The sequence below is a fragment of the Epargyreus clarus genome, unplaced genomic scaffold (genome assembly GCF_041222505.1).
Source record: "Epargyreus clarus isolate Ecla_fem2 unplaced genomic scaffold, WU_Ecla_fem_2.2 ptg000021l, whole genome shotgun sequence".
NCBI lineage: Eukaryota > Metazoa > Arthropoda > Insecta > Lepidoptera > Hesperiidae > Epargyreus > Epargyreus clarus.
This window is the reverse complement of record NW_027332228.1, coordinates 14,434,403-14,461,962: the sequence shown is the minus strand read 5'-3', so window position 1 is coordinate 14,461,962 and position 27,560 is coordinate 14,434,403. Positions and strand designations below refer to the sequence as shown.

Genomic DNA, 27,560 nt, shown 5'->3' with positions numbered 1-27,560 from the left:
AACCGCAGTGTTAAGCTGCTGTGTTCTGATTTGAAGGGTGTGGTAAGGGAGACATACTTTTCCGAGGGCTGCCAGCTTAGTCCTCAGGAGTAGCGGCGCATCTGTGGCCGCCCTCAGGTAGGAATATCTAATCCTAGCTGGGGATGATTACAGATGGACATGGGTGGCAGTAGACACCATCAAGTGGACTGCATGCTCGTCTGCTACTCTAATATAATAAAAAAAAACTTATAGTATCACGATATGGCCTTAAAACGCGTAAAATTAAATTTTCAAATTTGCATTTTTGATCTATTAATCCAGTCGTTTCTTAGCGAAAAAGTTTTAAATCATGTGTCAAAATAACTTACAGTCTGGATGAAATACCTTGAACTTTTTATAAATCCGGTACCAAATTTATGCGCTCTTGTCAAAATATTTTTCCGCTACATATTTTCCAGTGAATGAGATGGATCAACTCTTCCTACCGCTTGCTGGCACGAGATCACACGTTATAGGAATGCCAATATAATTTATCTTTAAAATCGATTAGTGGAAAAATGCTTCATGGAAATTGAAAGGTCGATCAAAGGAGAATAATAACAATTGCAAAGAAAATTATGAATGTACTTGTGTCTCATTCTTTAGCCCTGTGGCTCAAAAGGCTTGACGGATTTTACCATAATTATGTGTTGTCGTTGGATCATTCTAAATCAACATGGGCTTTATTTTTGAATAATCGGGTTCAGTTACTTCCCAAAAGACTTCCCAACTTCTGAAATAAAGAACTCTCTCCGACTTCCCAAAGGAAGTACACGCTCCACAGTCTGTATATGCAAAGGTAACCTCAACCGCTTATATTTTCCCGCAATATACTGATATGAGTAAACGTGTCACTACAAAGCTAACGACACTAATCTAGTACAAAGATACAGTAAGGGATCAAGCAATCGGTTCCACTCGACGGCGCGGGGTGACGCGTCGTTAAGGCCGTCTGGCGGATCGAGGTGCCCAATTATATTGATATCCACAGCACAGGCTGATTACACAGTGACATACAAAATACCTACTGTAACACTCTTACCAATAGATAAAATAATTATTTTGGACAGAATATGAACAGAAATAAACATGCCATGAAACACAACTAACACTTGTGTGAGTGTCATAATAAACATATTTATATTATACACTAATCTAGCACATAGATAAAGTAAGGGATCAAGCAATCGGTTCCACTCGACGGCGCGGGGTGATGCGTCGTTAAGGCCGTCTGGCGGATCGAGGTGCCCAATTATATTGATATCCATAGCACGGGCTGATTACACAGTCACATACAAAATACTGTACACTTAATAAATTAAAGAATTAAATCAAACAGAATATGACCAGAAATAAACATGCCATGAAATACAACTAACACTTGTATAAGTGTCATGACAAAAATATTTATATTATACACTAATCTAGCACATGGATAAAGTAAGGGATCAAGCAATCGGTTCCACTCGACGGCGCGGGGTGATGCGTCGTTAAGGCCGTCTGGCGGATCGAGGTGCCCAATTATATTGATATCCATAGCACGGGCTGATTACACAGTCACATACAAAATACTGTACACTTAATAAATTAAAGAATTAAATCAAACAGAATATGACCAGAAATAAACATGCCATGAAATACAACTAACACTTGTATAAGTGTCATGACAAAAATATTTATATTATACACTAATCTAGCACATGGATAAAGTAAGGGATCAAGCAATCGGTTCCACTCGACGGCGCGGGGTGACGCGTCGTTAAGGCCGTCTGGCGGATCGAGGTGCCCAATTATATTGATATCCATAGCACGGGCTGATTACACAGTCACATACAAAATTCTCTGACCAAGTAGGAAAAATACTTATTTGGAACAGAATTCTGAATCATGCCAAATGTCACCGTTTGCGTCATGTAGGTATACAAATCACACCTATGTATAATATGTTGATGTATCGCAATTCGCAACACTCACACAAGTATTAGTGTTTTAATGCAGTTTTGCAGAGCAATAGCGTCTACTCCATAATTAATTTATATATTCTCAAACAACAAAACAAAAAAAAACATTTTTTTTAAATTAACGGTTGATGATTTTATCTTTATTAAACTTGTCTTAATATTGCTAGTTTACTTGTAAAATCTGTCCTTTTTAACATGCTTTTATTAGCTTGGTATGTATGTACGAATTGTTTAAAATTATTCTGTATTTCGGAATAAAATTAACAAAACAATCATAACAATTGATATCAAGCACTCCACGCTTTTCTTAATTATTCTAGTTAGTCATTTTATTTTATTCTTATATAAATAATTATTTTTAACTTTACATTTTGATTAACAATAAAATTATTTTTTATTTTTTTAAACTATAATTTATTTAATAACGTGTCTACGCGATTGTACGTCGTCACAGCAATAAACTTTGGCCAACAGCTAGTTAGTGTAGTTAGCAATAACTCCAGCATATTGTAACGCGTAAAGCACTCATATCGTTAAGCTTAACAAAGACACACACCTGTTTTCACCTCTTAACGAGAGGAAGGATTAATAATGACCAAGAAATATCTGTAATTGTCATTATTTATTGCTCATAATGTTAAACAACAAAATCATAAATATGAAGCTTGATCTACTCGTAAGACCCGAATGACGAACAACCTTCACCCTTCCGTTCAGAAGATAAAAATATGTTATTTCAATTTATTTTAAAAAATAACTCCTTTAAAAAGTTTTCATTTTTTAATAAATCCTATACTGAAAAGGATTTTTTTAGCAAACTCACTCGTCATATATTTTTAACATATTACACTTAATATACAATAATTTTCATGCATAAGCGGAAGGTAATAACGTAGTTATTTATCTGCAAAAACGTATTACGAATCATACAAAACCACGTTTTTGTGGCTCTATCATATTTTCTTATGTAACTATTTAAATGACATCATTATTTGATTGCGATCATTGCGCCAATTCAGCGTAATACGTGTATTGATAAATCATTTTGATCTTGACAATTGACAAAATATTTATACAGCAGTATTGTAAAGATGTCACTAAACTCTATTACGTTCATTGATTTATTCTATTTGTCATCTACAAGTATACATTAGTCATACAATGATGAGATTTTATTTATTTGTTCTTAATCAATTTCATGGTTGTATGACAACGGCAACGGTGGTACAGATTATATACGCATTCAAAAAATCTTCATTTAAAAGTTTTTATAACTTTTAAGCTTAATTCCAATCTAACTTTTAAAAAGTTATCTTGTTCACTGAAAAGGCTATCTAAATATTGACTAATTTCTACAATAGGCGCAATACAAACGAAATAAAAATGTGTACATTATAACATCGGGCACGCCTCATTAATTGCAGACATTTCCGTGACTCTGACATTTAAGTCGTATTCAAAATTCCCAGGTTGGTCACAACACAACTTCAAAATCATCTGTCATCACCCAACCAAGTAACGCCTTTACGACAACACTTGTAGATACGAATCTTCACAACTAACGTCTTATATACACGACATACGATCTAAAACGCCGAAGTCGCACGTAAGCCGCGTCATCGTGAGACGCTAAGATAAAATGCAAATTAGCAACTAAAGCGATGTAACATGACACTGTGATGGAAAAAATGCGTCAGTAATTGCTGATGTCACAAAAAATGTAACGAAAGTCAGTTGTAATACAGACATGCGAACCGAGGATGTAATGTTATGTTACTGACAAGGTAATGCACGCAATTTTGCTTTGGACTCGTTTCAATTTGTATTTCTGTGCCATTTAGAGGTGCTAAAGTATTTGCTTGTTTCGTTAATTACTTAACGTAACAAGAGGTACATTCGCGGTAAGTGCACTTTTGACATTTTTGCAAGAATCATGTTAATTAAGAAACCTAATTCAATACGTGTAATCTCGTCTGTCTTAGTATAAAAATAATGATTAAATTGGCCCTACCATTTACAAGGAAATCTTGTACAAACAAATATAGAGATACTTCAATTACACATAGAAACTACATTTTTATTTGTTACATAATAAATAAACAACTTTGAGTTGAACGTTGATATAAGAAATAAATAGATATAAAATTGCGACATCATAAATATTTTAATGAACAATCGGCAAACAGTTATGAATACTAATTAGCATCATAAATTAGCATAAAACGATCTTAGCCTTAATGAATTACGCTAATTTACATCAAATACCGACTCGTCAATACCGTTGGATCTAAATATAGCCTTGTGGCCGTCATTATTGTTTATGCCTCATTACTGTGCGGCTCAAGAATAAACAAAGTAATTATGGAAATTCCTACGTCAATATTTTATTCACTTTGTGGAACCGTTCATCACCTTCGAGAGGTTCTATGTTACACGTAGGTCACCCCTATTACGCGTCACTCTAACCGATCATGTGCCTTCTGAATTCAACGTTTCACGCTATTTCAGGTACACCTGGAAACCAATTTTCTGGAAATTTTCAGACAACCCTTTCTGGAATCTATCAAATATGGTTCCGATCATTGTCAATGAAAATCGTTAAACAAAAATGTTTTCAGATCTTAGTTACTTAGAAGGTGGTAGATTCCTTTGTGGTTCGACTCGGGCAGCACCAGCACCACACCTATTTTTACTTAATGACAGCAGTGTTAAGGTAGTGACCTACTTCTATAATATAGCTACTTACCATCAGGTGTACCACAAGCTCGTCTGATACATTATAATAAATAATAGTTTAAAAAAACTAAAAAAATACACTTTTTATAGAAAATCCAACTAAAAAATAGAAAATATTTTTTTTAAATTTGAATTAAGAATAGTGTAAATAAGATAAAAATATTTTTTATTGTAAAATAAATAAATAGTTTTAAAAAAACTAAAAAAATACACTTTTTATAGAAAATCCAACTAAAAAATAGAAAATATTTTGTTTTAAATTTGAATTAAGAATAGTGTAAATAAGATAAAAATATTTTTTATTGTAAAAAAAGCGTGGGGTGCATGGTGTCAATAGTTATAAATATTTTATTGATAGATATTGAGTAGAAGGATTATCATTTTGATAATATCTTAAAAAGCACCCCACGCTTTTTTTACAATAAAATATATTTTTATCTTATTTACACTATTCTTAATTCAAATTAAAAAAAAAATATTTTCTATTTTTTAGTTGGATTTTCTATAAAAAGTGTATTTTTTTAGTTTTTTTAAAACTATTTATTTATTTTTCATTTTTTGGTCGAATTTTTTATAAAAGCGTATTTTTTAGTTTTTTTTAACTATTATTTATTTTTCATTTTTTAGTGATTATTTTAGCGATTATTTTAACGATTATTACGTAGCGTATTATCAAGTTTATCTTTCGAATCAGCATCAGCACCTTTGCTTAGCAATGCAAAAATGAATATTGGGTCATTGTTTAACACAGCTGTATGAAGTGGTGTTTTACATTGGTGTTTATTTTTATTGTTAACGTGAAAATCCCAGAGGAGTTGTTTAATGACATCCGAATTGCCAATGCTAACTGCTTTCTTTCATAATTTATACCATATCCCAGGTCCTCTATCTTGGATAAAAGTAATCACGGAAAAAGGATGATACAGCATCTTTTAAAAACAGGCGCTGATGGCAATACTCAAGAGAAAAACGGTCAACTGCTTTACATCTAGCCATTTCAAAAGGACGTCGTCCAATCATCGATTTAATATTACAGCATGATGATGTTAATATAAAAAATAATTCTAGAATTTCTTCTCTTTGTGTTGCTGCTGCCTGCAGAGATTTTAAAACTGTTAGTAGTTTAATTAATTTTACAGCTCAAGTTAATAATATATGTTGTGACTATGACGATGAGCTGAAATCATATATGCCTTTACATTTGGCAGCAAGAAATGGGAACAATGAAATAGTGGAAATCTTGTTAAAGGAAGGTGCAGATGTTGAAGTGCTGAATGAATAAGGATGATGAGACACTGCTTCATGATGCTATTAACAACGGACGTGTCTAAGTTGAGGTCAGGTCAGGTCAGGTCAGGTCAGGTCAGGTCAGGTTAGGTTAGGTGATCGGCGCGCCTGGTAGATTCCTTTATTGGTCTTAACGCAGACCTTCCGGGTCTCAGGAAAACAAAAATCGCTGATCCTGATTAACCTAGTAAGGATAACGGGTCAGAATGTTTAAAATATTGAATTGTCATCGGTCCTTAATAAGTATGCCAAATTTCAAGTTAATCCGACGTTTTGAAGGGGGTTAAAATCATGTTCAAAGATTCCGTTACATACTAACATACCAACATACATACGTCTGAAGCTAATAAAAGCGTATTAAAAAAGAAACTTAGATTCCGCTAAGTAGCTTGTCGGAATTTAAATTAAAGGAAACAATTCAACTTCAAAGACTGCATCTAACACTAAAACACTATATGGTCACAAGGACCGCATGTGTCGCATTCTTCATAAGGCCGACGCCTGCCTCGATTAGGCGACATATGCGGGAGTTTTAATTGTATGCTAATCGACTGTTACGTATGATTTGTTGTCATGGGACGATTAATTATGGATTATAACACGTTACGGCAAAGGCAAGGTTAGCCGTACGTTCACATACGTTATCAATAATAAACCTATCCGTTGTTTTGCCTACCTTAAATCGATATATTAACGACTAGCTGACCCGGCAAACTTTGTACCGCCTCAAAATCTATTTATCAAATATATTTCATATAAAAGTTACTCGTGGATAATGCAGCTTTCGAATGGTGAAAGAATTTTTAAAATCGGTCCAGTTGTTTTTGAGCCTATTCATTACAATCAAACAAACAAACAAAGTTTTCCTCTTTATAATATTACTATAGATTACTTAATACTAGACATTATCAATTTGCGATCTTCGATAGGCAAAATTGGGATAGATTGAATAATAATGCAAGTGATATTGATTAGGTACGTGTAAAGTGTAACGTACACACTACGAAGAAGCAGACGGAATCAAATTAGAATTTGTTATATTTTCAAATGTTATATTTGATGACGAATCGAGACTTTTTGATGTTAGCAGTTAATATGTTAGAAAAACAAGAATAATCAGAACCATGAACTAGCAATTTTAATAAATAAAATATTAAAATTAACCTTAACCGATTTAACCTTGAAATAATGATATAACTTCGATGATGTCAATTCAATAATATATTGAATTGATATTCGCCTATTAATAAAAAATTCAATCTTATTCAATTTTTGCCAATTAAAGTAAAAAATTGACAATTTATGACAGCACAAATTGTCGAAATTCGATCAATGGTAGACAAAAATTGCTTAAGATCGCTTGATCTTAAACCACCTCAATTAAACAGAATATCCTCATTATTTTTAGGGTTGCCAGATTGTAATCTTTCATTTGCTTTATTTAGTACCAGGTGTAAATTAAAGCCTGGATTTTTAGAACGCGAAATCAAAACATATGTTTGAAACAAGCAACGCCGGGATGAAAACCTTGTTTCAACTACCGTGATTTATTTCCCTGTACATACCGTGTTACCGACGACCTTGTATGACCTTCAGTGGCGGGTGTCATTACATGTCGCCTTTATGCTTACCGATTATCATTCAAATTAATCGTACAATCCTAACAATCCGCTCATTTGCATATGCGTTGGGATGTAATTATGCATAGACGCATGCAATTACAATTGGTACTATTATTGGAATGACGTAACACGGCATTTATTGATTTGTCATATAAGTATTAAGCATTTCTTATTAGACATTAGTAGAGTATTACGATAGAATATATCGATATTAATTTCCTTTTTTTAACGGTTGGTTAGATTTTCTTAAAATTGAATCGGTTGATCTCGACAATATCAATATTTTAAATTTGTATTCGTAAAAAAAATATTAAATGAAATTGTATAAGTGATTTTAAATTATAATTATAATTGTTGTATTTAATTTTATTATTTCATTTTGTATGCACAATTTTGTATACAAAATTAATTCATAAATGTAATAATTGTAAAAGTAAATTCTTATCCAACAAGCACTTTATTATTATTTGTCTTTAAAAATCAATAAAATAGGTATATTATTACTTAAAATATTCGAAGTATAATAAATTAACGTAGTAATAAATACTAACGCAAAGTAATTTGATTGTTTAAACTTTTAGGCGTAAATAATACTGTAGATTTTTCTATATATAGGCTTTAGTACCTAAAGTGGATAAGCTTCAAGGTATCACTTACCTTACGTATACGGACGTTAAATAGATACGTATCTAAAGTTGACAAACGTACAAAATAATATTTGATATGCACAAGTACGTTACTCAAACGGGTTTGCAAGGACAGCCGTTTTTAGCGACACTATGAATCATGCTGTAAAAAGGCTAAATTAAGCAGCTTGCGTTTACTTTAAACGTTTATTACGTGATTACTGTTTTAACAAGATTTGTCCGTAAATCTTTACATTAATCTGAAGCTGCGTAGGAGCATGCACACCATTTGACGGTAAGTTAGCATTACTATAAATTGACACCTGTAGTCAATCTCTGTCAATATTTGAAGGTGGTAGAACTCTTTGTGGTTCGACTCCGGCGTTTGCCGGGACAGCTAGTATCATATAAAATTGAAATACAACAAGGGTTGACATAATACACTTGCGTTGCTTTTCCCAAAGACTAAAATAGAACGCCTCGTTGAAGTATTCCATACCATTCCTAAGGGCCAATATGATAGGCGATCCGTAAACCACCCGAACATTTACACCCTATCAGCGAAACGCAAAATTGCTTTACCCTAACCAAGTGTCCTTCCAAAAGAAATTTGCATATTTAACGTTCATAGAATAGTAATTTAATGGTGATTCGATCGTCCAGTATAGACCAGTATACATCAGCTGTTAAAACTGCTACTATGAGGCTTAACACAAAAAATACTACCAAGTTTCAGATAAACTGCTTATTGATTCTCTTACGCGAAAGAAAAGTAGTAAAAAAGTATACCCGAAAGGTATACACTGAACGCTATTACTAAGCCTTCGCTGTCTGTGTGTCTTCCCCTCGTTTTTTTACTTTTCGAATAGAATCGTAAACGTTTTTTGATGTCCATCATTCTGCAGTTAATAACTATATAAAAATCGATTAAAAACAAAGAACTAGGTAACATTAGACATGACCGTCACAATCAGAAAGAGTTAGCAAGGACAGTTTTTAACCAAAACTAATCTAATCGGGTTAACGGTTCATTGGGTAATATAATAAGTATTTAATATTTATCGTTAAGTTACAATGCTCCACTACGCACACAACCTTGTAGATAAGTTTTTAAGTTATTGAACTGTGGAGGTAGATTGCTAAAATAAAAACAATTTAAAGTATGAAGATTAATATGCGAAACATATTGACATAACTAAATAAATAGAAGAAAAGGTAGTGCAATTAAAATCATGGTATTGTGTCTGTTTTGCCGCTCATAAAAAGCTGGGACCAACTCCATAAAAAGCACGAGTTACTTGGAGCCAATCCGGTGATCGACTTTAGATAGAACCTGGATGCATGCAAGCTACTCCTGAGAACTAAGAAGCCTCACCCGCTTCCATATCCTTCCGCCGACACGCAGAAATGCACACTTGAAATAGGTTTAGGAGTTGTACCTGGTCGACTCTGTCAACCTCTACTTTTAAAAATGTATGTATTCATACATGTATATCAGTAAATATAATATGGCCACATATGAATGTACAATGCCTACTGCTTTTAAGACGCAAAGTACTCGTACCTTTAATAAACCTTCGTTACCTAATTAAGGTATTATCTCATATTAACACCAACCCAAACATAAACATCAACTCTACCATAAATATCCCAAAGAAGGTGTCGTGAAACTCTACACTTGGGAACGAGAAAGCTCCTTACAGACTAAACTTATTAGCCTCGCGATGAATACGAATATTTCGTTCATAAAGTAAGAGATACTATCACGTAGATTAAATACTTCCCTCTGATGGCTTAAAGCTGGGATCACACTACTTACTTTTGGAAAAAAAACTTGAAAACATATAACAACTTGGGTCGGTTTAGTTATTGCATTGTTGCATTGCATTCGGCTATTGCCCTTATTAATAATGTAATGCAATGACAATTCACAATTTCTGCTATTAGAAGTTGAAAAACGATCTTTGATAAGCAAAATTTGGATTGAGTAAATTAGATGTCTGAAATATATTATAACTACGAGTATATAAGAATTAAACAATTCACCTTATCATTTTATTTGGCAAATATGTCCCTATACATTTTAGGGACATATTTGCCAATTTAAAGTGTATTTTATGTCGTAAGATGTAGATAAAACATCAAAGAATAATAATATGATATTTGCGATAAAATAAATATCAGAATGCATTAATCAGCCAATCATAAACACGTCCTTAGCCTTTGATTTTTAATTACGATTAACAAAGTAATCTAAATTTTGTTTCTTGTAATTCCAATAACAAAGATTGAAATGTAGAACCAGTATGGTTTGATTGGGAAGGTATCACCGCTGCACATGCTAGCTTGAGTAAATTTTGGTTGAAAAGTGTGAATGCCGACTACCATAGTTCTTAAGAGTGACAACTTATCTGTGAAAAGCTTAACGCAGAACTTCTTTTCTACACAGTGTTGGAAACCGATGACCATAGTATTTAAAACAACAGGCTCTTTAAAAAAAGTTCCCAAAAGTTTGTGAGGTCTACCAAGACGCACTTGTCCAAAGCGATGAAATGTGGACTGTAAGCTTATATGATATTGCAATGTTATACAAAATACACAGTATTTATCATACTACACAAACTCAGAACAACACTACTATCTTACGAAAGTTCATCCATCGTTTGCAAGCGAATTATGCATGCAACAGCAAACAATATCGCTAGAACTGTCATTAGTATAGACGTAATATCGACATTACATTGTGGAGCGAGCAATCCCTTCGGCGATTCGTTAGCTGGTGTATACCCGGCATAATGACAAGATTTGAGTGATACTGGGCAAGCGGTGAAAGTATGACGACACATCTGTATATCTTTGTGGTGTGGTGCAAGGAACAAAACATTGGAAATGCAGCTTAATTGATCTAACTTTAGCTTTTTTATAACATAGGAGTAGCAGACGAGCATGCAGTACACCTGATGGTAAATGGCTACTGTCGCCCATGGTCATCTCTAATCAATCTCAGATAGGATTATCTATACCTGAGGTCGGCCACTGATACGCCATTATCCCGGAGGACTAAGCTGGAACGCCTCGAAAAAGTATTTCTCCCTTACCAAATTCTCAAATCAGATCACAGTAACGCTTAACACTGCTTTTATTAGGCAGAAATAGATGTGGCGGTGGTGCCACCGGAGTCGAACCACAAAGGGTTCTACCACCTTCAAGTGTGTAGGTTTGATGTTAGAGCCACCATAGACGAGCCAAGAAGACCTTTACAATTTTACGATGGAGCTCAGTAAGTAGTCCCCAGATGCAACTTAGGTATCGCATCGCGTCATTCTCGTCATCATTTGTAGACAGGTCCTTCCTGTTCGTGCACGCGTTCCTGATTACATAATGAAGAGCCTGTTTGCATATGAATACAAGTTCATGGTCTCCTGACGTCATTTTACAGGTGACGAATACGCGCCGACCTTGTTTGAATGTTATAGAACAAACATCAAGTTCACCTGATTTTAAGAGGCCTATGATAAAAATGCCTTCAAATTTTCTCTTTTCAAGGAGGAAGGACATAAAATAGGGCCTGCTTATTAACAATGTTTTTCTTTAAAGCTGTGAAGGATAAACAGTTACAAGAAGCACTCTAATACTCTTACAAGTACGACTAGAATCTTATTTAGGATTGATTACAGATGTTCATTAATTATATTAAAAATATCTGAGTTTCTCTAAAATTTCCAGAACGGAATCATTTTAAGTCCAAAACCTCCAAAACTCTTGACTTATAACTTGGACCATCACCGCAGATTAGCGTTTCCTAAGGACTTTGCATATCAGAGAAAACCTAGAACCCATTTCGTTGCATGAGTGGAATTGTAAGACGTTTCGTTTTTCATAGTTGACGATCTTGACAGCGCATTAATCAGGACGCCTCGAGGTAACAATATCTCTGGAACAGGGGGTTATTTTGCGCAAACATTAAGATACGTGTGAGAGATAGAGGGATCGCGGGTCGTGATAGTTGGCGCGCCTAAGGCTTTGTCGGAGCTGATTTAAAAATGTCTATTTCTGTTGCTCATCAAAAGTCATTTTTTATAGTGAAGTATAATGGAAGAGTATATGAAGTCGTTAGATATGTGTTTGGAACTGTAACCAAAAATAATTAACCTCTCATTCTTCTTTATAAAAATCACGAGAACGCTGAGTGTTGTTTATTGTTAATTCACTAACCTGGCGGACTATGTTTTAGGCTCTTGGTATGAGACGAGATAAGCAGTGAGTTAGTGATGATCCAGCGACTAATGCCGTTTCCTTCCTTTCGTATAAGACATAGTCGTTATTTGGGGTTCACACTTCGCAATCAATTGCCATCATTTACAATAACACCCTTCTTCTTCTGAGAGGAGAACCGTGCCCAGCAGTGGAACAGTAATCGGTTGATGATGTACTGTACACATAAATTAACCTAATATGTATATCCTGACATGTAAGTGATCAAGTCCAAAAATGTAGCATAAAATCGATTCCCACGACACCGTTTACTTTTTACTCAACATTTAGTTCAAAATGTTAAAGAGAGAAGTGTTGAACACTGAACTCTTGCGAGATACGTAATGAATACTGCATTGCGGAAAGGTCACTACGAATAGAAATAGATTTTTGTACTTATATTCTAACACAAAAACCAATCGAATATTTCCTAACAAATTTTGATACTGTCAATAAGAAATATTGTTCGGTAGTAATCTCGTAAGATCTATTTGCGGATTAGGATTGCAGCATCAGTCAAATCAGCTGCAAGTGTTAATATATCAAAATATTTTGAGTACTCTTCATGTGTCAGATATTGCATATCAAGCTTAATACTGCCCTCTTACATCACATGACCCTAACGTTATGAATCAAACTTACATTTTCAGATTGGTACTCGTACATGTAACTTTAATTTGACTTTGTTTTATTTGATGACATCACCGTTAGCGTAAGACTTGGCACCAGTTTTGCTACACTCAGTCCCGGATTCGAATTACTACCAGATAAAAATACAAATTTTACAATGTTTTTGTACCTACTATCATTTTTGGTTTTCATCACATTAAAATATAAACATTATCAAAAGTTATAAATGTAAGTATACAGTTGGTGTGGTAAGAGGGACGTACCTATCCATAGGCGTTTAAACTTAGTCCTTAGGGGTAGTAACGTATCTGTGGCTACCTCAGGTAGGACTCTGATCTTATCTGGGGTTGATTAGATCTTAGTTGGGGTTATTTTAAAGGTGGTAGAACCCTCTGTGGTTCGACTACGGCGGCACCACCGCCACATTTCTGCCTAATAACAACAGTGTTAGGCGCTGCTGTGTTTCGTTTTGATGGGTGTGGTAACGGAGACATACTTTTCCAAGGCGTTCCAGCTTAGTCCTCAGGGGTAGCGGCGCATCTGTGGCCGACCTCAGGTAGGAATATCTAATCCTATCTGGGGTTGATTACAGATGTCCATGGGCGGTTGTAGCCACTAACCCTCAGGTGGACCGCATGCTGGTTTGCTACTCCTATATTATGAATAAAAGCGTGGTAAAAAAGTATCGTGTACTTGTCAACAAGGTCTTCCAAGCGTAGAACATAAACGCACATAATATATGCAAATTGAATGTAATTTGCCGTATCAACATTCTCTCTTTGTGCTAACCGATGCCTACGTCCTTGTATCGGTTGCAGGTTTCTCAAAATACAAAGTGTACAAATTAATTTACATAATAATGTCACTTATGTTTGTTATTTGAGTGATTGAGAAACCCACGGTACCCACGGATCGCGACACTCGCAAGAATCTCGAACGGACTTGGTCAAGATCTTGCTCAACACCCGATTTATGTACGAACGCATGCGATGAACTACAAACGATCATTATCTTTAAAAAATAATGATACGATTCCAGTTTCTAACAAAGGAAAATTTGTATAATTTGTTCGTTTTGAAACCCCGCTCTACGTTTATTTTTTTTAAATTGTAGTGCTATATACCTATCTAAATTATTATGTAAATTAAATCTCCGTCTTTATCAAATGTAGGCATCAAATTATAAAATAAAAATTGTTAATCGTTTGTTTGTATAATTTAACTATAATATTTAAAAAATGCTAGACTCCGAATATAACATATGCAATTCCCGAAACCATTTTTAAATTATTTAAAAATGAAGAAAAAGTAAATAACAATAAATTCTAATGCAACAATTAATTTATTGCTTGTGTTCCAAACAAACTTTATTATCGGAAGATGAAAACTCGCTGCACAACCGCAGTGAAACAAGTCCTAACAATCAATCGATCGAAATGAATAAACATGGGAACAGTTACAAAAGTGTCATAGAGAAGCAATTACTCGTATTTGTAGAAGCGAACGATCACACTTCACTCGTCAGTTGTGACATGTTTAACTTTCAGTATTATTTATTTTACTGGGAAAAGCATGCCATCTTCCATATTCTTTTTCACTTCAAGTGATGAATATGTTCCTTGAAATAAAGTGATCTCTGACATTTTTCAACAACTATAAAAAAAATAGTTATTTGTATCCGGTGTTACTTTGCGGAAATCCATGCTGTTAAGTTAGGATTGAAACTACTTCGCAATCCGCTACTAATATGTATGGTAATATGTATACCATTTTAAACCATGCCTTAATTTAATCTTATGCATAGTTTTAATACTACCTTAGAAATAGCAAAACTCTTGAATAGGATCAGTTGCAAACGCGTTGCTTCAAAATTAAAGAGACTAAATCAGAACGCCTGACGCCATTCGACTATAAATTAGAAGCTACAATTCTCATAAAAGTAGATAAGGGAGTAAAGGAAGTTTTACTATTTGGGTTGAAAGTACAAATCAAAAGCCTCAAGGAAACCCTGCGCTACTGTACTCTATTAATAACACATAAATAATTAATTATATCAAGAGTAAGAACACCTTAATATTGTAAAATGTGTCTTGCAAACTATACACAGGCATATAAAGTACTACTACGTAGGCAAACAATTTTCCGATCACGTTTCCTTGTTATACAAGATAATTTAATTAATTTACGCAATAAATAATCTAAGCGACCTACCAAAGGCAGTCTATCTATACAAATTTCATAAACATCTTACGCAAAGTCTTTACTTAGGACACCTATTAAAATCCAAAATTTACTGAGCAAAGGACAATATTTGCCCAAATATTATAATTTACTAAAACAGTCCATTCCTGTGCGAAGTCACGTAGAATACACATCACTTATAACAAAATGAGTCTAATATTACAGATGTAACCATAACTAGAAAAAAGTGTTGTGATTTGTTGTAAAAAAGATCAGTTGTTACCTAACAACAAATACCGAAGCATTGTACACGGTTATAACATTTATAACAACAGGCATAAGAAACAGAGTTGTTTGTAATACGTCTAGTGCACAAAAATATTGTTACAGTCGTTATATCACAAAATCAATTACTTGATAACAACTGTTTTAGTGTTATATTAGAAATCGAGGAATATGTTCTGTTTGATTACAGAAAACACGTTATGTAAGAAATTCAGCTAATCTTTCCATTGCCATCGTCTCGTTAGGGTTCCGTGGGAACTGTTTGTAATCTTTAAACAAATTAGTTTTGAAAGTGAAAAGGATTTTGTTCAATGCAATAGATATTAATCAATTCAAAACTAGTCCGAGGCCTTACGAGCCGGGACATTGTAGTATTAAATTGAACGACTGTATGATCGAAAATAGAGGAAAAATAATTAACCCTTCAATTGAAGGTCTATATGTCCGTGGATTTACCACTTAACCCTTAACCTGCACTTACTTTAGATAACTGTATTTTAAGCTCTACAGGTAGAAAACAAGCAGTTACTAATATTGAAGGTAACTTATTGTTTGTAACCGGTATGAAATACGGCAGGAGTCACCAGAATATTTAAATTTCTAAGACATTTAATCCTGAATCTGGGCTATATAACTAAAAGTCGTGGCAGTGTATTACTCCTCAAAACTTCCATAAAACATTTTGTCCGAAAACCTTACCTAGCTTTCTTTATAACATTTCGATTTTGCTGAGAATCTAAATATATATAACTCAAAGGAGACTGACTGACATAGTGATCTATCAACACACAGCCCAAACCACTGGACGGATCGGGCTGAAGTTTGGCATGCAGGTAGATGTTATGATGTAGGCATCCGCTAAGAAAGGATTTTAATAAATTCTACCCCCAAGGGGATAAAATAGGGGATGAAAATATTACTTCGTAACGCGAGCGAAGCCGCGGGCAAAAGCTCGTCCCATATAATTTTCATGCCATAAAATACTGAAGACGAAACAGTATACACACAATTAAACTCAGATTACGAAGACATATAAAACGAAGGAATTAAACTATGCATTAAATATACATAAAATATGGTAAGCGTAAGCAAACCAATTTTACGATACACTGCCACTGCCACTGCCACTGGTAAAAGTAAATTATTTAATTATAATTGCTGCTTAAATTTACTGACGTATAATTTTCGCGCAATTATATGTACGTAATTATTGTTACGACAATTCTATTTTTAGGTCTGCTGCGTATTTATTAGGCAATTTTATTATTGCAATGAAACGAAATCCCATCCCTAAGTGTACATTAAAGAACCTTAATAAGTACCACTTTAACTAAACCTCTTAAACTATGTCGGAGACAGTGGTCTTGCATTAAAAAGTATAGTAGTTATAGTTACTATAGAATTATATTTATTTTGTTTAAGGGAGCATTTACAATTTTTCAATTACATATATTTTGTGTTTGAACTTAATTGTTAATTTAAATATGAACTGACATTTAGTTTGCTCTGTGTAACGTATTTATATATCATTATATGAGTTTCGGTTATCAACGCATTACTACCTATTGCTGGGCATAGGTATTTTTCTCTCATCAACTCTCAGGCCTTCAAGTTTTCTTACTATGTTTTCCTTCACCATTAAATCAAGTTATACATTTTTTTTATATATTTGCTACTTCTACTAAATATATAAATAAGTAACAGATTTTTGTACTTCAAAACTACGGAACCTAGATTTACAAAAATATTTAACTAACTTAATTTTTTTCTACCAATTGACCGTAGAGTACAGTCATCGCTCAAATAAATGAAAGTGTCATGGCTAACGCGAGAAAAGCGACCGGATATTATACCTACTGCTCGCTTTGTACCGTCAGATATTAGATTACACATACATTCAGACGTTACACCATCCTTAACTTTCTGTAATTGAATCGGTTGTAATCAACGTCAGTGTAACAGGTAACTGATTGTCCTAGGAAATAGGTGTGCGCATTTACCACAATATTTTTAAAAGTAAGTACAACTTTTCTTGGTTCTAAGGCATCTCTAACTATATGGGGATCGAAATATATATAGGGAGATAAATAAAAATAATTAATTATTCCAATTTACAAAAATATATATTTCTTACAACTGACAAATATATTATAGAAAATAATTATATGAAGTATATTCACTCAACTTCATTCAGCATACCTACAATTTTGAAAGAAAAAGCAAATAAAGGACCTAACATATATTTACTCGAAGCCTCTAAACAAAAATCCTGAATAATCCTGAGTAATCTCCTCCTGACACGAATATAAATTTTACTATATTCCGCTTTCAAAACAGAGAGACGTTAATTGATTGAGCCGAGTCATTCCTGCTTCGCTTCCACAAATGCAAATGTTCCTAAGAGATAGTGAATGCACAAATAAAGCTCAATTACAGGAATCGATTCCGCAATTCGTACGAAGAACGCCGGGATTTCAGTCCGATTATGAATTGGTTGGTAAAATTCAATTTCGAATCTTTAAGATTTGATATTATTCGATTTAAGTATTATAAACCAATATTTCTTTATACGATGTGTAATGATTTCCGTCTGTTTTTGAGACTGCCCCTTAAATAGTTCTTATAGTAACATTTTAAGTGATTATGTAATGCAAAAAATTGCTAAACTTAATAAATTTGTCGGAATTAAAAAGTTAGTCAAGGTTGAAAAAGCACGTAGAGACAGATATAGGATTTATTACCCTAAAAACGTGGTATGTGTATGAATATGCACGAAAACAATTCAGGCAAAGTAGCAGGCTCATAATTATTAGATAACAACACCAGCAAAAAATTGTAAATTATTTTGTGTGCCCTATCTAGAATCGTAGAACGGTCAATGACACTTTTAAATTCAGAAGTCTCTTTATGATAAGTCTTATGTTTTCTGCATTATCTTCCAAAATTATCTTTGATATATTATGTTTGATCTGTCTTTCGTGATCTACTCAACAACAGAATCAAAACAAAACATTATAATAATATGGCAGAGATAAACTAGCTCCAGTGACTGCGCGTAACCGGAGTAATGCATTAGCGATACAAAATCCTTGATCTCAAAGTCTACCTTGTCTTTTGTCCTGTCAATTTACGCATGAGTGACGTATGCCAGGAGTTGTCAATCTTGGCACAACTCTATTGCAAGGGGACTAAAAGCATACCTAATCGTATTGATCCTTACGTCCGTCCATTCAACGATGGGGTTGGTTACCTCTATCAAAGTTATCTTAGTAGATTTCACTTCCTTCATTGCCTAAAAGTTGTTAAATATTTAATCAAAGTTACAATTTATCAACGATCTCTCTTAAAATAATGATTATCTACATTATCAAACTAAATGCTTAGAACGTTTTTAATAAATGTTTTGCTCATTACAGATGGTTAGGTAAATGATTTCAACACGGTTGCAAAAAGTATCATTAATTTTTAATCTAACGATAATATCGTACCGTAAAAACGAAATGAGATAAAACTAGGTATTAAATTTAGATCGATTTGTGGAGTCTTAGGAATAAATCGACTTAAAGTGGGAGCCATTACGAATATTAATCTGGGCTTTATAACCTAGAAACAAGAAAGTAAAATCTCTCTCCTTAAATAGATAAATCCGAGCTATTGCTTTGTAAGTAGGAGAGTGTATAAACTGTTGTAAGCTATATTACCATTATAAACAGATTTACGTAAGCATTGACATCCAAATGAGTACAATCAACAACGCGGAATAAATTCTTGAAAACAGGAACTACGAGTACATGTTCAACATTAAGTTCAAAATTGTGACATTCAGTTATTTTAACAACCCCATCTTTATTGTATTTATCTTTTTTTAATAAATCTCAATCACATCTCTCGGAAATTGAATTTATGAAGTGAAAAAGGAAGTACAAATAATAGTAAAGTTCAATATAATCCATTCCCGACTAACGTGGAACCATATTACACGCATTACAGACGTACAATCAAGGACACAACTAGCACGTTGGTACATGACATTACCTTCATTCCACCACCAACATTCAATTACGAATGTACACAGCTCTGCCCAGTAATGACAGCTCCAGGACATAATCACACGATAGCTGGCTTATTGCTAATCCACGACTTCAAACAATCCTTGATTATATTACAGAAATACTTAAACTACATAAAATATTCCTTTTGAATTTCACTGCATTTGCATCCTTTTGAATTTCACTGCCTTTTGAATTTCACTGACATTTATGCAAAATCAAAATAAGAGAATTTGAAAAATCGGAGATCCAAGCACTTAGTACGTTGTTGCACATTATGGACATAGACATGAATGGCAATGGGATAAGTCCACATGGATAAAAAACACAATAGTAATGATGAATGTATGACGTACCCACTCCTACGAAAAGATAACTGCAAAATCTTACATTATGTAACATTATGCAAGAGCAATTACACATTGTGGGAAAACAATTAATACCGAAAATAAGAAATGTAAGGAAGCAGTCAACGTAATATATGACGCCAGAGAAAGGGAATTGATTTGTAGGGTCGCTGTTGTTACTTAAGCAAATCCGAGCGGAACTAATGGTGATATTTCGATACAATGCGTCGTTATTGCCTTCCGTGAGACCGTCGTAATCTAATCATCACAGGCCAGTATAAATCCAGATTACTTAACTAACACTAAACCATATTTAGACTTGTTGCCTAACGAGAAGTTGCGTTTTTGCAATTATTATAGTTTACTTTATTCTAGCACTCAAAGTAAATAAAATTCGGATAATCGTAAGGTAATAAGAATGATACTTCTTATATGATAATTTATATTCATAATGAAAGCGAGAGAAACAATGTAAATTACGTTGCGTGACTTTCGTATAAATAATGCAAAATATTTAAACAGAAGGATATGATGATAACTAAATTCCTTGACATAGAATTTCAAATGTACGAATACGAAAGCATTGAATGCAGTCTATAATGAATTATTGATTAGAAAGATGTCTGTAAACACATTCGTAGCGCCGATATCAACAATAACCCAACTGACTTATACAACGACCTTGATAATGAAAACGCGTCAAGCCAGAAATGAAAGTGAAACAGATTTGTTTTCTCTTTTAACGGTTACGACTATGACTTAACTAATTCTAATGAAATAAAACGCTGTTTGTATCGTCGACTTTGACGAAAAATATTTATAAACGCCCACCAATTGTTACTGACATTGGAGAAATTTCTTTCGCGAGGCACTTTCTGACTACGCTGTATCTAAAATACTTTTTTATTCAGAACTAAATAAGAAATAAATACATAAAAATAGCTTACCATAGAATTCTTCTTAAATTCGACATTTCATCAGTATACAATAGGTATAATTGTTTACATTTTCATTCTGTATTCAAAACCGAAAACTTTTAGCTATTATATATCGAAAACCTTGCTCGCGTCAAAAACACATACATGTTACATTAAAAATTTCTAAAAGAAATATTCCTACAACAAAAACCGGTTTCATTTATTGCTGTCAATGATTCGGTTTCGACCAAGCTAACCAGATGATCTAGTTCCGTTGAAACTAAAACATGTAGACAAAGAAGTAGGGTTTAAACAGCTGTTACAGTACAAACTCAACGAGTCTCCGCTGCCCGATAACTTATCAGCGTTGTCTGCAGATCGTGCCATTGTTGCGGTAGACAATGAGCATTGTGCTGTACTAGTCCATTCAGTAGATGACCTTGCTAACATGTCTTTGCAACATTAATGGGTCAATTTTTAAAATTTTATGACCTACAAATTGATTGATGGATTTGATGGACCTATTTAAAATTGACGGTCTTAATAGGTCAATGAACATTTGATAAAACCTTAATTTGTTCAATGTTCGCGCTATGAAAAGTTACATATAAATTATGATTTTTGACAAACAACATTCAAAGTTCCGTCCTCAAGAGAAATGGAGGAGAGCAGAAAGTATGCTTAAGTAATTGTTACAAACTCCATCCAACGCGATAAAACAATGATTTATCCATATCTGACGATTTGCAAGCAAGAACGATTAAATTTCAATCTGAAGCATAATTAAAATGGAATTTTACTACTATGATAACAACTATTACTTTTCCTTCCGTACTTCTTTATCGATGACTCAATTACCATTGCTCTGAAATATAACACTATTAAGCATAATAACTCATACTTAGTGGAAAAGGTATATCACAATTCCAACTTGATTTAGAAATCTCACCACTAAATCTATTGTTATGATCGATAGTTTAATCCTTAAACACGCAGCAATAAATAATATTTCGTTATCACTGTGGCGTTCGAAATAATATATTGATATAAGGTCACGATAAATGTGTTTATAAAATAATCAAGACCATTTAAATAGAAACTGTTATTTATAGCACTGAAATATACAGTTCAAATCATTTAGATGGTAGATACAAACTCAAAGGAGAAACGAAAACTTTTATCATTCATACAGGTCTACTTCTTATCAAAATGACTTTACAAAAACTACAAAGTTGAAAGTACAAATAAGTACAAAGTAATAGTATCTCTATTATAATACTACAAAACTGATGATGACCCTACCTTTATCTTTGGGTGTCATCCTAAGTTAAGCAATAATCCTTAGATGTAGCTTTCCTTAATTGTTTACATAATGGCATTATTTCCGAACATGGTTATCTTAAGTGAAGGAACATATGAGGAAACCTTTGATGTTTTGGCTTCAAGATCGTTTAGGTATCGTACGTGATATAATTTTGTCCAAGTATGGAACATGCGCTTCTGCCTCGCCCCCAGAAAACTACGACTATTTCGTTTAAGCCCTTATATGGAACATACATAGCCATACGATGAGAAAACGAAGACATGAAGCAATATATTACTATATTCATTAGTTCTATTTATCGCTAAACCTAAACTGATAATACTAAACGAAGTTAATTAAAAACTATGAAATGTAGAAAGTTATTCAGAAAATAAGAAAATAATTATTGCTTCGAAAGTTGGTATCATAAACAAAGTAAGAAAGTAAGTAAGAAATGGTAGCAAAGCAAATAATGTACGTAAAACAAGTCTTTGATTCTGTGTAAATAAGTAGGCTAAATTTAACAGTGGGAACGAAGAACTGAACGCAGGTGCAGTAGAATGGACGCAACAAGGTTTGTGTACACGTTTAATTAACCCGGCCCTTGCAACTTCTGATAATGCGGTCAGTGAGGTGTTAATCAAGTTACAGCCCAAAAACCAGAATATAAATGGACCGGCACTTCGAAGATTTCAATGGAAACAATGGTACTGCATTCACAATTATCAGCTCCACGGTATATAATTAAAACAGAAATTAAGGCTGTAAATACACTTCACCCTGATCCCAATTGGATGAATAAGTGTGAGAATCGTTTATCGATTTACACCCTAAAGGTCGAAGTGATTGTTTTACGTAATGAAGTGGAGTTTGCAATTTTCGAATGGTTTAACGGTAATCACTAGACTATTGATGGCCTTGGATAACATCGCACTTAACGAAGAAATAATGACTAACTGTGGAATGACTAAAACGTAATTTCAATTATTATACACAATTAAATCAATAAAGCACCAAATTTAAAATATATATTAACTAAATATCTGACCTCTCTACCATTTAATTGCAAAATTACGCCAACATCTAGGCCACCGGTACGGATTTAAAAGTAATGACCGAATATTAAACTTAAGTAGCACAGAAGCTGACAAAAAATATCATAACCATATAAATCACAAGACAAATAACAGTCTTAAAATTACACAAAGGTAAATTGGCAATAGTAAATGGATAGAAAGATCTTAACACTTTCACCAATTAAGTAGAAATTCACAAAGCGGCGTTTGATATTGACAGAGTGGTTGAATCCATCAATCACATCACATCAATGATTGCATTGCTTAATAAAGGCCTCGACATATTTCTCGAAATTTGAGTAGTACTAAGCTTCAATGGACTCTTAACAGATGTGTCGGTCAATATTTACTAGCTATTCAAAGTGGAACCACGAACGACGTATCGAAGGCCACACATGATGAATACAATCTTAATGCGGTGTAAAGCCCACGGTAATGACCGTACTACCATGAATATGTTCTGTACAACTTCCACGAGTTTGCAATTACTACCGTGACTCTTGAATTTCCTTTATAAAGACGACATAAACGACATTTATTCTTAAAGAGGAGATCCTGTCAGTTTTTTGTTTCCTTTAAGAATACCTACCTACCAAGTCGTCATTGTTTCTTCCTCTGCATAATGTATATATCAGGTGTAATTTATAAAGCAACAGGAAATTGTGATGAACCTAATTAAATAAATCATGAAATATATCCAACTACATACATACCTAGGCTTATTTCGACTCTATATCATATATTTAACGAAAATTTTGGTATTTTTTTTTTACAAATGACAAATACCACAATTTTGAATAGTGCCAAAGACATTCTATAAACATTGTTTACCGTGCACACTTATTCAACATTTACTTAGGGACATCCGGAAGCTATACTTATAGAAAAATTAACAGCAAAATAAAACTAAAACTAAAACGTCCCAAGGTTAACCTATGTGTCAAGGTATCATAATATTTTAGTCATGATCTCAGTAACGATGTAACAACTTGTAATAAAGTTGACATGCGTTTCTCAATACAAGTACACGTAAGCACAGGTACGTAATAAGCACAAGGCCAAATAATATTTGATCTCCAAATGAAATAAGCCGATTCATAATATTATGCTAAGCTGCAATAAATTTTGACAATTTAATTGCAACATACTTAGATGATCTGTTAAAAGCCAGCCTACACCGTAAGATTCATTTGAGTAATATGCTTAATGTTCGTAATATCTTAAGCCCTTATTACTTGATTAAAGCTAGAACTAAATGAGTTGATGAAATATTAAATTAACCAGTAATGACTTAGTCTTTATTGATTATCGTGGTTTAAATTCTACAAGGTGAGAAACTAGACCCAACCACTTTCGGAATCTCGCAAGAACACTTCTTAATACAATAGTGAGTACGGTTGAAACTGTTAATGAGAATATTAAAACAGCTTATCTGCTGTGAAATAAAAGCGTTAAATGGTATTATCTGCAGATCTCACTGCAAATGGCATTGATCTGTCCATTTCTTACATCACGAAGATAATCTTGACAATTTGATATAGAAGTTTAAGATAAATTCGTAGGGCGTTATCACTCTGAGATTGAAGTAGGGAAAAACAATAATAATACAAAACATCGAGCTATTAACAAAATTTATGCTCACACGTGTTTAGAAACTAGTCAGTTCATTCATCTTGCTCGATGTAACACTTCAAGTGAATGGACTGTCGTTGTGCGATGCAGAATTTGATATTCGGTCTCTAATGCCTTTGTTGTGCTTACGTGACCAAATAAATTTATGTACAAAGTTAGTTCTCAGGTCAGTACACAATGAGCAATGGTATTTTGTGCTGCTCTTGTTAAATTATTCGTGGTTAGAAATAAAGGTATAAGACAAGATATTGGTAGTTCTATTAATAATAATGTGGGATAGTGGGCAAAATATCAGTATATAGATATAACTTACTGATTTTGAAAGGTAGTTTTTTTAAGGAAGTCATCAAATTATCGAAATATTTGGGTTATACATGTGAAAGATCGAGTTTCGATGTTAACTTAGTAGGTTAATAAAATATTTTAAATGTCCAATTATATTCCTTAATACTACCATTACATGATGACGATGTTAATTTTATAATGTAGAAACACATAATATAGTAAATAATAATATATCCTCTTATTTTTTGCTTCTTCGTAATTCAATCAGAGAATGATAGGACACGCACGAATGAATCTACTAGGACGTGTTTTATAACACTTGTTTGAGCTATTTAAGTAGTCCTATTTTTGATTTGGTCAAATTTAACTATATAAAAGTTTGCTTCGAAATTATTTACGACACCTTGTCTGTCTTGCTGTAACACTGACTAAACATCAAATATCTCGTTAGGGTGTCAATATTTTTCAAATCTGACCTGGCACGAAAAAAGAGGAAGTGACATTTATGTACCTTCTTCATTGTTACTATCTAACAATGCCATCTACAGTTATGAAATGAAATCTCAATTCGATATTTAATATAGAGGTAGCGATCGAGGCCAAATAAAAAATGTAACAAAAAGTTCCCATCCACTCCGAGGTCTACCAGATCAAGCAAAGTTCACGAAGATTGCTCGGCGAGTGTCAAGAATAATTTCTCTGCACGTACAAATAGAAGAAAACCACATTACTTACGCTTGGTGTCGAGAGCGAATTTGGCGTGGAAGTAAAAAATAATAAATTTAACGGCGGAACTTTTTTTTATGGCAACAAAACGCTCAATAGTCGTTTTTTAGATTGGTTTTTGCACATCTGTTCGGTTTGAAATAGAATCTCGGTACACATGGCACTTTCGATTGATGCAACTCAAGACACGGTCGAGGTCGACTGACCAACCTCTTAATATGTAAATTATTATATTGCTACTGTTTAAGTTTAGTATTATTTAAACAGCACATAGTCTCTTTTACATGAGATATACCATTTACATGCAAAGCAGGATGTCGACCGGTCACCTTCATTATTACGTATGTTCCAATTACTTGCAAAGCGTTCATATACTGTTTAAGAAGTTTACGTAAACTAACAAAACTGCCGTTATAACCTAGTTTTGCGTTTCGTCGTATTATAATAAAGCTGCCGCATTGTATACAATTTCTATTACGACTTTTTTATTTATCTGTCAATTGTTTTCATCGCTATCAAAGTTTATAATCTTAATAAGTTAGGCAAAGTTGTTATTTTCTCCGGATTGATTTTATTGTTTTGAACTATATGTATGACCGTACTGATTACAAGAAGATGATAAAAAGAGCTATTGTTTGCCGGCTGACCGAGATTTTTAAAGTCGCAGCAAATTAAATCGACCGTCGTAAAATATTGGTTCAAGTTCTATCGAGACAAGGGTGAGGACGCAGGCAGCAATATCGACACAGTTTGATACCAAATCCAATTACTAGTTATTTATTTCAACCTGCAAATTTCTTTCATGAAGTAGATTTGAAAATATCAATTTGAATTTCTCAACGTTATTTACTGTTTTGACACTGCAAATATTAAATTGGATCTTGACGAAATGTATTTTCAGTGCGACCTTGAGACTTTACGCACAATAGCGGAAATCTAGGCACTACAAGTTACTTACTGAAACTTTTGATAGCACTGTTATTTGCAGCCGACCTCGAGAGGCAGAGACCAGTCCTCCTTAAATCGATCTATATAACGGAAACGAAGAATCCAGTCACTCACACTGAACACAGCACTGAAAATCAAGTTATCACTTCACGAATGTCCTGCCACGGGCCCCGAGACTAAACCCGTTCTGGAGGGCACCGAATTCCGGTTTTAGGAAAGGTCATTCTCAACGTTAGCCGGATGAAAAGAAGACAGTTCCACTTCAACAGTGTTCGGGTTGAAAGGAAAGTCTAAAGAAAGTTTCGTGTGTTAAACTTTTTTCGCGATCGGAGGATCGGCGTCGCGGCGCCGTCCGGCACGTGCGTCGCGGGCGGTGGCACGGTGCAGACTGGCGCGCGATGTTAATTTTAACAAGTGTGCAGTCAAAGCCTCCTCGTCGTCACACACACTTCTGTGTGAGTGACGAACTTGCAGAATCCTCTACTGCGGCGCTCTCGCGACACGTTCCAGATTAGCGTGCGGTTTTCATTGCTTAGTCACCAGAAACGATGTTCGTTTAAACTTAATAAGAGCAGAGATCTATAATAAAATGAAATAAAGTGTAGTAATGGGGTATTGGAATGGTGTATTAGGGCCGGGCATCAGGTTCTGGAGCTTTGCTCATTTATTGTTGTG

The 27,560-nt window shown here is 33.8% G+C and overlaps 1 protein-coding gene across 1 annotated transcript in view; it reads right to left on the bottom strand.

Moving 5' to 3' along the window:
- The window catches only part of knockout (Stork-head domain-containing protein knockout), a 263,079-nt gene extending 235,795 nt beyond the window's left edge, over positions 1 to 27,284 (bottom strand). Inside the window, exon 1 of the mRNA XM_073085004.1 lies at positions 26,896 to 27,284. The gene's annotated coding sequence lies outside the window, so the exon portion shown is untranslated. The remainder of the gene's footprint in view (positions 1 to 26,895) is intronic.
- Positions 27,285 to 27,560: the final 276 nt, after the last annotated feature.